This window comes from Meriones unguiculatus, chromosome 17, assembly GCF_030254825.1.
Source record: "Meriones unguiculatus strain TT.TT164.6M chromosome 17, Bangor_MerUng_6.1, whole genome shotgun sequence".
NCBI classification, from domain to species: Eukaryota; Metazoa; Chordata; class Mammalia; order Rodentia; family Muridae; genus Meriones; species Meriones unguiculatus.
Window position 1 is genome coordinate 10034581 of NC_083364.1, and position 13116 is coordinate 10047696.

Sequence of the window (13116 nt, forward strand, 5' to 3'; positions counted from 1 at the left end):
TCTGTGAGCACAGGGACAGGGCAGGGGAGTTGCTTCTGTTTCCAGCACACCCTAAGGAGGAAAAACAGCCAGCATTCAGAGATCTTGGTTTTCAAGAATGCAAAATGACCTAATTTGCCTTCTGCTGCTATGAGAAACATCGAGACCAAAAGCAACTTGGGGACAGAAGGGTTTATTTCAACTTACAGAATGCGGACCATGGAGGGAAGCCAGCCCAGGAATTTGAGGTAGAGATTGCAGGAAGGAACTGAAGCAGACACCATAGAGGAACGCTTCATACTGGGCTTGCTCCCGATGGCTTGCTCAGCAACCCAGGCCCACCTGCCCAGGTGTGGCACTGCCCACCGTGGAATGGGCCTTCCCACGTGAATCATTAGGAAAATGCTTGAGGAGGCTTTCCTACACGTCAGTCCGATAGAGGCATTTTCTCAGTTGAGGTTATCTCTTCCCAATGGCCTTTGCTTGTGTCAAGTTGACAAAACCTGACCAGCACACGAGGGAAAAGATGGACAGCATATAGTTCCAGTGAGTTCCACAGTATTTGTGGTCCATAGAATAGGAGTGCCCAGATGTCCACATCCTAAAGAGTCCAGAATGTTAGGTGGCGTGGCAAAGGAGGTTAACTACAGAGAGAGTTTGCAAGATGGCTTAGTGGATCAGCGCTCTCATGACACCCTGAACCCACACGGTAAAAGGAGAGCACTGACCACCATAAACTGTCCTCTATACATGGTCCATACACACATACAGATATTCACACTGAAGAAAAATAATAGCACACACACACTGTATGTGGAATTAAGGTTGATAATTACTTGGATTTAAAATTTCTCCACTTAAGAATTATCTGGAACTGGAGAGAGAGAGAGCTCAGCAATGAAGAGTACTGGCTGCCGCTCTTCCAGAAGACCCAGGTTTGGATCTCAGAATCCATGCGGCAGCTTATAATGGCCTGTTTTTCCAGTTCCAGCAAATCCTAACTCCCTTCTGGACTCTACATGCGCCAGGCATGAACATGTATAGGCAAAACACATAAAGGCAAAATACACATACATATTAAATAGATGACATACAGCTGTATAGGTAAGTTGGTAGGTAGGAAGATAGGTAGGTAGGATAGCTGTATAGGTGGAAAGAGAGAAAAAAAGAGAGAGAGAAGGAAAGAAAGAAAGAAAGAAAGAAAGAAAGAAAGAAAGAAAGGAAGGAAGGAAGGAAGGAAGGAAGGAAGGAAGGGAAAGAAAAAAGAGAAAGAAAGAAAGAAAGAGAGAGAGAAAGAATAGAGAGAGAAATAGAGAAATAATTTTTAAAGATTCTAGATGATCCAAGTAGGTCCAATAAAAACAGTGGAAGATGGGGTTGAAGAGTCAGTGAGGGAGATCTGATTCAGAAATAAAAGCATGTTGGATCTAAGGACTCAACCTTCCATTGCTGATTATGAAGATAAAGGGAAGAGGAAATCAGCAAACAGTTATAGAAATTAGAAAAGTCTAGGAAGAGACATTGAGAGAGAGAGAGAGAGAGAGAGAAAGAGAGTTCTTCATCTTCTATTTTTTTGACCTTTGATCCCAAGAGGACTATAAGAAAATATAGCTTACATTGAATCAAACCCTTAAGTTCATCACATTTTTATTCATTTATTCACTAATTTTGCTTCAGCAGCAATACGAGGCTAGTAAAGCATTTAATAATGAAAATTTAAATTAAAACTTAAATTTCATCTCCTCTTTCTATTTTAAGAAAGGCTTGCTTAAACAAAGTGACACGCAAAAGCAAGCAGAAGAAAGCAATAGACAGGAGCAGGGCTGCCTGCATGTTAGGGTGCTGTCTGTTCTGTTCCTATCTTGATCTTTACCAGATGTGCTCCTTAAATCAGGAGGGCGTTTTCCCTGTCTCCACATTTGCCCGCATTTCTCTTTCATCACTTTAGTTTGCTTGCTATGATTCCCTTTGTCCTAGTTAGCTTTTTTGTTTATTTTCTTTTTATATTTTATTTTATATTAATTAGTTTATTCACTTTGTATCCCAGCTGTAGCTCCCTCCCTTGTCTCCCCCAATCCCTCCCTCCCTCCCTCCCTCCCTCTTCTCCTCCCATGCCCTTCCCCCAGTCCACTGATAGGGGAGGTCTTCCTCCCCTTCCATCTGACCCTAGTCTATCAGGTCTCATCAGGACTGGCTGCATTGTCTTCCCCTGTGGCCTGTTTTTCTTTAACTGTCAACCCTGCGGCCTAGGTCAGATTGCCTCCCCCCCCCCCCCCCGGCACCTCTGTGGCATGTGGTCTTGATTGTTGACAGATGTAGGAGGGTCTATCCCACCTTGGGTGGTTCCATCCCTAGGCAGGTGGTCCTGAACTGCATAAGAATGTTGGCTGAGAAAAGGCCTTCAAGATAGCCAGTGAAAGAGTCAGGCTAACCTCATAAACCCCCTTTTAAATTTTAGGCCCCGTGTTAAACTAAGTTCTCTCAGTACTTTTCCAGAAAACAAAAGGACACGAGTGGAGATGAGAAAGTGGGCAAGTTGAGCCAGGCCCTCTGACCCATCCTACTGTAAAAGAATGACCAGGCCTGCAATTGTGAGATATCGTTGCCTGGCAACCAACCCAGATGGTCCCAGTTTCCCACCCAGATAGCCCCTGGTTTGTGACCAGAGTCACATAGCCCCGCTTCTAGAAAAACCACAGGATTTGCTAATCCCTTCCCCCTCCCCTTGCTACAGCCAAATCAGCACAGAACAGGACATTCCAGGCGTTGCTCAGGATCAGATATCCTCCAGATGGCCAGGCCAAGACTGAGTGGTCTTGACGTCTAAAATAGACCAATTATTTTAAAAGTCAACTTCCCTGTAGACCCTTTCACCCAATCCTGTAACACCAAGGCATGTAACTCCCTGCTTGCGGTTTTTCCCTATAAAAACCCTAAGCCTTTGTTCCTTGGGGCTGTCTCTTGCTTGCATGCAGGGCAGCCCCTACATGCTTTGGTTTGAATAAACCTCTTGCAGTTTGCATCCAGCCTCCAAGTCTCCTTTGTCTGTCTTCTCAATAGTTGGGTCCCGAATTGGGCCTAACACCAGCAAGCAGCATCCTCTGTGGTTCCTGTTGTACTTCCTTGCCTGTACCTAGACTCTTAGAAGTAATGCTGCACGGGATAACATGAAGACCTCCCGCAAGTTCCCTGCCTTGACTTCCCCCAACAAGGGACTGTGGCCTTGGACTGTAATCTAAATAAACCATTTTCTTCATTAAGCTGCCTTTAATCAGTGATTTTTCATAGCAACAGAAATGAAACTAGGACTTATTCTTCCTCATTTTTTCCTCTTCCACTTGTGCACCAGCTCTCTCTCTCCAGTTCTTTCCCCTCCCTCCTCTCTGAGAGGATCTAGCGTCATTGAGTCAATACAAAGAAAATAGGTGTTCCTGTCTACTTTCTTCCTTCCTCAAGACACCATTGCAGTTCCTGGGGAAGGATCTTGAATGAAAACTACCAATGAACAAAAAGGGTTAATGGGAGAAAGGGTCAGAAAACAGTAAGGACAGATGCCATGAGAAAAGTGATGAGGGGTATTATGCCATCTGGTTAATTTAGTCACCACCATTTTTTCCTTTGCTTCTTTTCTCTTTTCTTTTTCATTTCTTTTTTTCTTTTTATTTTTTTAGACAGGTTTTCTCCGTGTAGCCTTGGCTGTCCTGGACTTGCTTTGTAGACCAGGATGACCTTGAACTCACAGAGATCTGCCTGCTTCTGCCTCCCTAAATGTTGGGACTACAGGTGTGTGCCACTGAACCCGGCTGTCACCACCATTTTCTTAAAGAAGTTCCTCCAGTTATCCTCCAGTGACCTGCATTCATCACAGACTTTAAACATTGGTCTGTGCTCTTGGGAGTAAGATGGAAGGTTCTCTGTTTAACACACTAAGTGCTCTTGGCAGGGTCTAGAACAGAGTTCTGTACCCAGGATATATCAGCTTCTCAGCATCTGTGATCTTTCCAAACTTTGGTACCCACCTTGAGATACTCAGTTGTATATAGAACTTCCATTGTGGGGTGGGCAAGCTGAGACAGGCAGGGGGGTGAGTGGTATGACCAGGGACTGCTGTCATAAGGGCTGCTATTTCCTTGACTCCATTTCAGCCTATAAGTTTTATCAGAGGGCTTTGTATCTGAATGAACCCTAGCACACACCTTTAATCTAAGAACTTTCTGTTTCTTGTAAACAGGTGATTTTGGTGTCGTTCATCCCTATCACACACCTTTAATTCAAGAGCTCTCTGTACACAGGGCTTAATAAAGTTAGGTCAAAAGGCAGAGCCAAAAAAAAAAAAAAAAGTCTGACAGGGATTAAAGAATAGGAAAGACTTTGAGCAGAGGGCTATTTAAGACAGCGTGGAGAAGTAGAACGAGCATTAGCTTTAACTCTGGCTTTTTGGGCTTTAAGCTAGCAAGCCTTGGCCTTGGGGGTTTTGGTGGTGGTAGTGGTGGTTTTTGTTTGTTTGTTTGTTTTTGTTTTTGGCCTTTTCCTCCTGAGCTTTCAACTGATCTGGTCAGCCTTTTGGTCTTTTCCCATCCAGACCTGAGCTGAGAAGGAAGGTCAGCTGGGTAGTTTCTCTGCCTTTCTGAGCTAGCAGGTTTTCACCACAGCATCTGGTTCCTGAGTCTTTATTTTCAATCTTTAATAGCAACAACTATCTGTACCAACAGGAGGGAGTAGGGCCTCTTAGCGGCTGTTCCATGTCAAGTGACTCTGGAGAGGCTGAGGCCGTTGCTAGAAAGTTAAGGAATGTAGCTCAATAAAACTGAAACCAGCAGGAATGGTGTATCAGTAACCCATTCTATGGGCCTTTTGCTGTCTCTAAGGAAAGAGAGGATTCAGGCTGGGCCACTCTAGGACTCCACCATGCTATGTCACTGCTATCTGAGCCACGAACCATTTTCTCCTGGGCTGCTGGTCGGCTCATTGCCCTGTGGCTCTCTCTGTGGATCTGTAAGAGGTTTATCGGGTCAAGAGACAAGAGGACAATGAAGACAGCGGCAAGACAGAAGATGGTAGAGAGACACAAGTGAGACTCGTTTGTAGGGACCTGGTCTCTGCCGTGCTGCTCACTACTCTCTGCATTTTGTTATTTCATTTAAGTCACTGTGTCTAGGCCGTACTCAGAGGGAGACAATTCAAGCAGATGGGGTCTTTGGGAAGCTCATCAGAAGCTACCTTCCCACAAACACTTCCTGTCCTGTCATTTTTATCTTGAGAAGCCTGAAATTTTCCAGGTCATAATGGAAGATAGAAGCCTAAAGTAACAGAAGAAATGGAAGCCTCTGTGTGGTCACATGTCAGGGCTCTGTTTCCTCAAACTGTCTATTTACTCAACACGTCTCTACTCATACCAGATACAATGCTAGAACCCAGAGTACCAAAGTAAGAATAGGGAAGTTTCCACTAGCTAGTGGGAGGAGGTTAGCAATGGTAACACAGTTTACATACATGTAAATGAGACAAACCCCAAGTGATCACTGCAGAACCTCAGCACTGAAGGAGATGGTTCGAACTGCCCATCTCCTCATGTGTGGGCCAAATGCCAGCATCCATCAGCTTCAGCTGTAGGAACCCTCCTTGTTTTAGATCATGTCTCAGTATTTTATCCCTAACAGTCATGGTCAGGTTCGGCATGGTGATGCACACATGCAATCTCAGCACTTGGGAGGAGGACTAGTTCTACTACATGGGATATAGAGTAAGACCCTGACTCAAAGAAACATCAGACTTGGTGGCTGAAGACACGGCTCATTGGTTCTGAGCACTGGCTGCTTGGGCAGAGGAACTGCTTTGGTTCTCAGCTCCCCATGGTGGCTCACAACCATCTGTAACTCTACTTCCAGGGGACCCAATGCCTTCTTCTTGTCCTCTGAAGGCACCAGCCACAGATATGCACACAGTGCACATACATACATGCATGTAAACACTCCCACACATAAAACAAAAATAAGTAAATCTTTAAAACAAACAAACAAAACAAAAACAAGAGTCATGTTCATCCTGGAACCCCCATCCTTCCTCTCCCTTCCTCCTTATCCACTCAGTGTTGTTCATTCCAGGAGCTCGGCCAGATGGACCTAATAGCGGTTTGACAGTGACGCGTGCCCTGTGAGAGTCTGGTTGTGTGAGGCTCTGGTGACACGAAGGTAACAGAGAAAATGACCACTTTCCCCCTTTTGCCTTTTTCATTTCTGATTTTCCCTTTTGTTCATTCTCTCTTTTCTGTTGTCTGCAGAGATTCCTCTCCCCTTTCCCTTGCATCTGCCCCTTCTTTAAGGCTTGTTTCCCACATGTGGCCAGCATAACCAGCCAGCCCTCACCCTGTTCATTGGGTCCACCCATCCTCCACAGTGCAGTGGTCAGCGGGAGGGGAAACGTTCCCTGAACCTTGCCGAGTCTGGTGTACTCTCCTTCCATCCTTGTGCTGCGCCATACATCTAGGCGTCTCTTTCCCCAGGACTTAGACTTCTCCTCCATGGTCACCGACATATACCAAAGAGTTTCTGTAGTGTTTGCGAGATGAATAAGTAAGAGCACAGCGGCCGACAGAATCACCCAGAACTGCTATTGACAAGCACAGTTTGGGCCCTTGGGTTATCTGCCCTTGATACACAGACACTGTACTTCCTCCAAGAAAAGCTTTCCAAAGGCTCAAGTACAAAAGCTGGTGGAGCAGCATTGACTGCTGCAGCCCCAAAGGAAAGGGAGCTCAGGCATGCAAGACAGGAAAGGGTTGGGCTGTGGAGCCAGGGTCTCAAAGACTGGCTGTAATTGGCTAGAGGCCAGTCCCGAGGAGCTGTGTGTTCTCTACAGGAGAATAAGAAACACTACCTCTTTATAGCGGAGAACAGAGCTGCCACGGAGGCATGGCCCATGGGGATGTCTGAAGACAAGAGCTGTCTTTGGTTGTTCTCTAACTAAGCCGGCAGTGAGCTGTGCAGGAGTTCAGAGAGAGGAGATGGGGAGGCTGAAGATGAGATGAAGAAAGAACCATCCATAGAGCAACAGGAAGGGGGTGACCAGGTGAGCAAATGCAGGTTCAGCTTCGGTGTGATGACAGATGAGTTTTCTGCAGGGACCAGATAACAGCCCAGAGAGCTGGAAAGGTGAGGGGCAGAGCTAGACTGCTGAGCCAGATGCAGGGAAGCCGAGATAGGCTGTCAGCCTGGCTTTAGGGAAAAACACGAGGAGAGGTCAAGCTGGAGTGCTGGGAGACCAGCAAACACCAGGAGAGGCCAAGCTTAGTGCTGGGGAGATCACAGTCCCCTGCACTATGGATTGTTTCATGGTGGCTGTGTCATGGTGTGTCATGGTGGCTGTGAGTGATTTATAACTAGAAGTGATGTTAGGATTTTCAAAGTTAAGATTTTCCTCTCTCTTTTTCTCATTTATGACTTTGAGCTTGCCCAGGAGTCAGCGTTAAATTTGCTTCAAGAAAGAAAGTACCCATTTCTATTATTTTCTTTAGAAAAATAGAGAAATCTTTACAGGAAGTGGTTGAGAGATGAAACCCTCAAAGTTGGGCAGCCTGGGATGTCATCATCTTGGTCTCCTCTCCCCTTTTTCCTCCTCCCCTCCCCTCCCATCCCCTTCCGTCCCCTCCCCTCCCCTCTCCCATCTCCTCTCCTTTGTTCTTGCTTCCCTCCCCTCTCCTCTCCCCTCCCCTCTCCTCCCCTCCCCTCTGCTCTCCTACCCTCCCCTCTCCTCTCCTCCCCTCCCCTCTCCTCTGCTCTCCTCTCCCCTCAGCTCCTCTTCATGCTCAATTTCCACCCCTGCTATCATGACTTATTGTCTGTCCTTGTCAGCTCATCCTCTAGGTCTTACACATTTCTGAATGTCACATCATTTACCTATCTCACATGGCACCCATGCACATCTGTGCCCTGTGCACATACTGTGTCTGGTGATCCTAACAGTTCCCGGTTCCTGATTCCAAGTCCCTTTCTGTGGTTCTGGGAGGTACCCTTGTGCTTTCTGCTCCACCTTGCTTTCACCGTGTAAGACTAAATGGGCCACCTTCATTTCTACTCGAACAGCATTTGATGAAACCAGTCAGTACTGACAGGCAGCCCTCTCCCCCACTGAGCCAATTCCACCAGCAGGATTGCACTGGGCCACCTTGATGAGTGGCAGGACAATTACCCATGGCCTCCCGGACCTGCTTCAGAGCCTCCATAACCTGGCGATGAATGAAATGTGCAACCTTCTGACTCAGTGACACGTAAGGCAACCACTCATCTGTTCAGGCAGCAAAAGAAATTGGAACTCCGAGGCTCCCAGTCCATTTTTCTGGTTAGCGCTATAAATAAAGGAAATGATCGTGCTGCTGTCTCTGTGACACCAACCTGCCCCTCCCCCAATCAATCAGGTTCTCTTCTCTCTGGCTTTGTGCTGGCTCCCCTGAGGAACAATTCTAATGCTTAGAGCTGGAGGTTGCCTGGTGTTACGAGTCTACTTTGGAATCCTACATACACGTAAGCACAACTAATGAATGGAGCTGTATTTAAATTACATACCCACCTCCACCAAATCTGTAATTCATTCACATGAAAATATTTCCAATAAACACAATCCTGACCCTTCAAATATTCTTATGTATGCCTTTATTCACGGGGCCAAGTTGCCTCTCTCTCTCTCTCTCTCTCTCTCTCTCTCTCTCTCTCTCTCTCTCGTGCGCGCGCGCGCCATGGTGACAGTTAAATGACAATCACTGCAGTACCAGAGTGGTGACCTTGTGAAGTGTGGAGTATTGGTGTGCGTACCCAACAATTTACAGATCCCACAGACACTGGCTACGATGTTTGACAAGAACTCAAAAAGCAAAAAATATTTTTCTCAGATAAAATTGTGAAATAAAACGTTTAACTTGTCTCCTGATTCATTCCTAAGCATGTGTTGGGTTTTCAACCCATGTGCAAACATTACAAAAAAAAGAAGAAAGCAAGCAATCACTCATCCTCCCTCCTATCTGGCAAGCATTGATGTCTTTGGTCTGTATAAACACAAAGTGGGAATCAGTCCCAGCCAAGTCAAAAGATCTTCAGCCTCTTTCTCAAGCTGAATCTGATTCAGCTTGCTAGCACATTCCGTCCAATTCCCGGGCTTCTTACAGCAATCTATTATTTCTTCCATTTCACAAAAGCTAGCCCCCTGAGAGTCCCAGAGGACTCACAGTGAAGCTGTTACCGAGTTCACTTCGTTGACTCAGCCAAGAGGCTGCTTTCTGGCTGGATCCTGAGTTAATTAAGGCCAATCAGAAACGCACAACGCCTGGATGGCCAACCAGTCTTCTCGAGGTTTTTGCCATTTTCTGTGGTCAGATAAATCACGTTAAAGCTATGACACCAATAACCATAAATTAGGGGAGGGGCTGTCGGGTGCATCCTCCTCCCCCCACCCCCAGGACATTGCAGACCCGGGTGATTCCTTACGACTGCTCTCGGGTCCCCGGGGTGTGGCAGAAGGTGGGGTGGGAGTCCCTCAGCATTTGCTTTTACAGAGTGCTGCGTCCCCAGGCTCACAGCTTTCATCTTCGCTGCCCCCAGCTGTTGACAGGCGCTGCCCTGAGATGCCCGGATCCCCCAGGTGCTTCGGTGCTCGGACTCCATCTGTGCGCTTTAGCTAGACTATTTACAGCCGAGGTTATGCCGGTGATTGCTCAGATGGAAACCTCATTTTTCAGCCTGGCTTTTGTTTACACTCTTATTAAGGAACCTTTCGCTCACAGTGGAATGGCAGCGAGGGCATCGGCCAGAGGGCCGGTGGGGGAGCTCAGGGGACAGTACGGGGTGGAGGGCAAGCCCTGGACAAAGCCGAGGGAAGCCTGGGCTCCCGCTCTGCAGTGGGCAGGGCAACGCTGGGTTGCCGCCACTCTGGGAAGGGCCAGTGGTTGGTGCCAGCGGCTGCTCTCTGTAGCGGTAGCTGGTGGCTTACTACCATCCTCCATCCTCCACCCCCTTGCCCGGCCACACTCTTTGTAAATGTGCAGAAGAACAACACGAAAAGAGTGTTGTACTTTGGACAGTCTAAACCTGGAGTGTCATCAGGCCTTCCCGAACAGCCTTCGCCTGAGGTTCAGGGTTTTAGAAGGGTGCACACCATCATGGGAGGGAGAGCCGGCTTCCCTTGGCTCTGTCTCAAAAAGATCAGAGCCATGTGGGTCTGCAGGTTCTGGAAGGCTCCTGCAGCCCCGGGGTATCTGGGACTTCTCGTTGTCTATGTTCTTGCCTGTCAGCACCTCCCCCGTCATCCCCCCCCCCCCCCCCACACACACACAGAAGGAAAGATGGAGCTGTTCCCTCTTGTGCTCCTGGGCACAATCTCATCACTCTTGGAAACATGGAAGGGTTCCCATGTTCCTGCTGTGAGGGTTCATCCCTTGTGCCTTTCCTGTTCTCCTGTCCACCAGTCTCTTGAGTGACTGTCACTTTCATACACTTTCTTTTAACATGGCTCCTCTTGGCCTAATGTATTTTCTTCCCCACATCCTTCACTCTTGGCAGTGGGTGAAGGCTGGTGGGGAGGGCCTGATCGCTTGCTCTCCAGGTTTAGACTGTCCAGTGAGACTCCTCTTCTAAAAAGAGAATCCACCTCTATAACCCTCCTAACTCCAGCTCAGAGGGGCACTGTTTAATGGCTGGTTTGTGTCCAACAACATTGCTGTAATTGACTTCTGAGAATATGCCTGTATTTGGAGATTGAGTCAATACAGAAGAGGGAATACCAGTATGATAGTCCATGCCTTAATTCCAGCACCTGGGAGGCAGAGACAAGTGGATTCCTGTGAGTTCAAGACTAGACTGGTCTACAGAGTGAGTTCCAGGACTGCCAGGGCTACATAGTGAGTCCCTGTTTCAAACAAACAAAAACAAAAAGCAAACCAAACTAACAACAACAATAACAAAAAACCAAGTAGGCCAACAACAACAAAAAACAAAAACAAAAAAACAAACCAACAGCAACAACACAGCAAATAAACAACTAAAGTGATTAAATAACACCAAGGGGGTGGGCCTAATCCTGCTGATGCCCTTACATGAAAAGAAAGAACAGCAAAGATGGCAGGGAGAGCGCTCAGACAGCCCTTGCCTTCCAAGTCTGAGAACGAGAGAGATGGGGGGGCTAGGCATGGCCCCTGGGGAGATGCAGGCATCATTGCCTACTGGGCAAGTTCTAGGCCAGTGAGAGAGCCTGTCTTAAAAACAAAACAAACAACAACAACAACAAAACGAGAATGGTATCTGTGGAACACTACCAAGGTTTCTCTCAGGCTTTCACTTGCACATCTGTGCACACCTGTGTGTGAACACACTCTTGTATGTGAACAAACATGAGAGAGAGAGAGAGAAAAAGAGAAAGAAAGAGAGGGGGAAATGAAGCCGGGAGGGAGAGAGGGACAGACCACCTGGAACACAGAAAAGCCTGGTGGAGGCCAGGGCTGAACTTGCTGATTACCTTGGCACTAGAGGTGTGGCGAGTAAACTCTGTGTGAGACGTCAGGCTGTGGAACACTGTTACCGTTACTCCAGTGGCCCAGGACGCCACCGTAGCCTTGCTCTCCTTGATCCTCCACAGCTTAGAAGCCCCCTCCCCCTTGAGTGGTGCAGGCCCGGCACAACAACAGTTTTTGTTTTGTTTCAAATGGTCTTGTTTTGTGAGCTTTATCTTCAGTTTTGTCCTTTGTAGATAAGGGCACCTAACGAGCTTACATTTTAGGTAAACCGCAAATAGATTCTTAGCTAAAGTTTGTTCCAAAAGTATGCGCTGAAAAAAAAAAAAAAAAAAAACAAAACAAACTTTATCTGTAGTTCAAATTCATCAGGAATCAGTTCCTTTTTGTCTTGTCTGCCAGATAAATTTCAAGTCTTGCCCTCCACGTTTTTACGCAGTGGATGTGGTGTTACAATTGCTGCTGAGCATTCACAAAACACTGACAGACAGGGCTTTCCCTATGACATGGCCAAAGGACATGTTTACTTGTTTACTTATTTATGTTTTTTTTTTTTTTTTGGCGAGGGCATCTTCATAGAGCTGAGGGTGGTGTCAGACTCACAACGTAGACCCTGAGTTTCTGATCCTCTTGCCTCGGAGTGCTGGGATCATAGGCAGGCACTACCAAACCCACTTTATGAAGTACTGTGACCGAGCCCATGCTTTCTGCATGCTAACTGAGCTACAACCCAGCCCCAACAGGAGCTTTTAAACGCTCACAGGTGATTTTAAGGTGTGGTCAGGGGTAAGAATCAGCGGCTACACTGAGAGGCAGGTACATACTATTAGGAACTGAATGCTGACTGTCAAGTCATTGGATTGGGGCGGGGTCCTTTAAGATAAGACACTTGTAAGTTTTCTTCTGCTGTGAAAAACATCAATTTAACACTCTTCTCCCTGCGCCCAGAGGCAGAGATCAAGTAGATTGTCAAAAAACAGCTGTTCGTGTGTGAAATGGTCATCTTATTTCAGGTCAACTGAGCCCTAGAGACAGATGTCAAAAGCCGTAATATTGACGCCACTGCCAGCTGACTGTCCACTCTGACACATCAGGCCCTGCCCTAACTAGTGCAGCTAGGCATCCCAGTGAGAGATCCACCTCATACAACTTCTTTGATTACAGTCCCGTGCTCAAGACTGTAGGACTGGTCGTAAGCACACTTCAAGTTCAAGTTCAAGTGGATTTAGGCTATATTTCATTCAGTGTTCCAGGCTCTGAAGACTTGCCGTTTTTAGCTGTTGGTCTGCTAAATCTTATATGTTCTTTAGTGTTTGTTTCTCTGAAGTCATCACAGGAAGTAAAGGCACTGTAGCTAACACACATCATCCATTCTGCTTAAGACAAGGCTTCAGCACTAATCTGGTACTCATCTTTATGGTCTGTGAAACAGAGTTGCTGACAGAGAGGTATGGATGAACACTGAGCATCTACTAGAACGAAGGCCTGTACAGTATACAGTTTACGCCTGTGGTTCCTGCTGCCTGTGAGGCAGGAGAATCACGTGAGCCCAGGAGGTTGACACCAGCCTGAACAATACATCACAAATATGCACAAAGCCCTTCCAGAGTGAGAAGGCAACATGGTAACACAAACTGGGGACC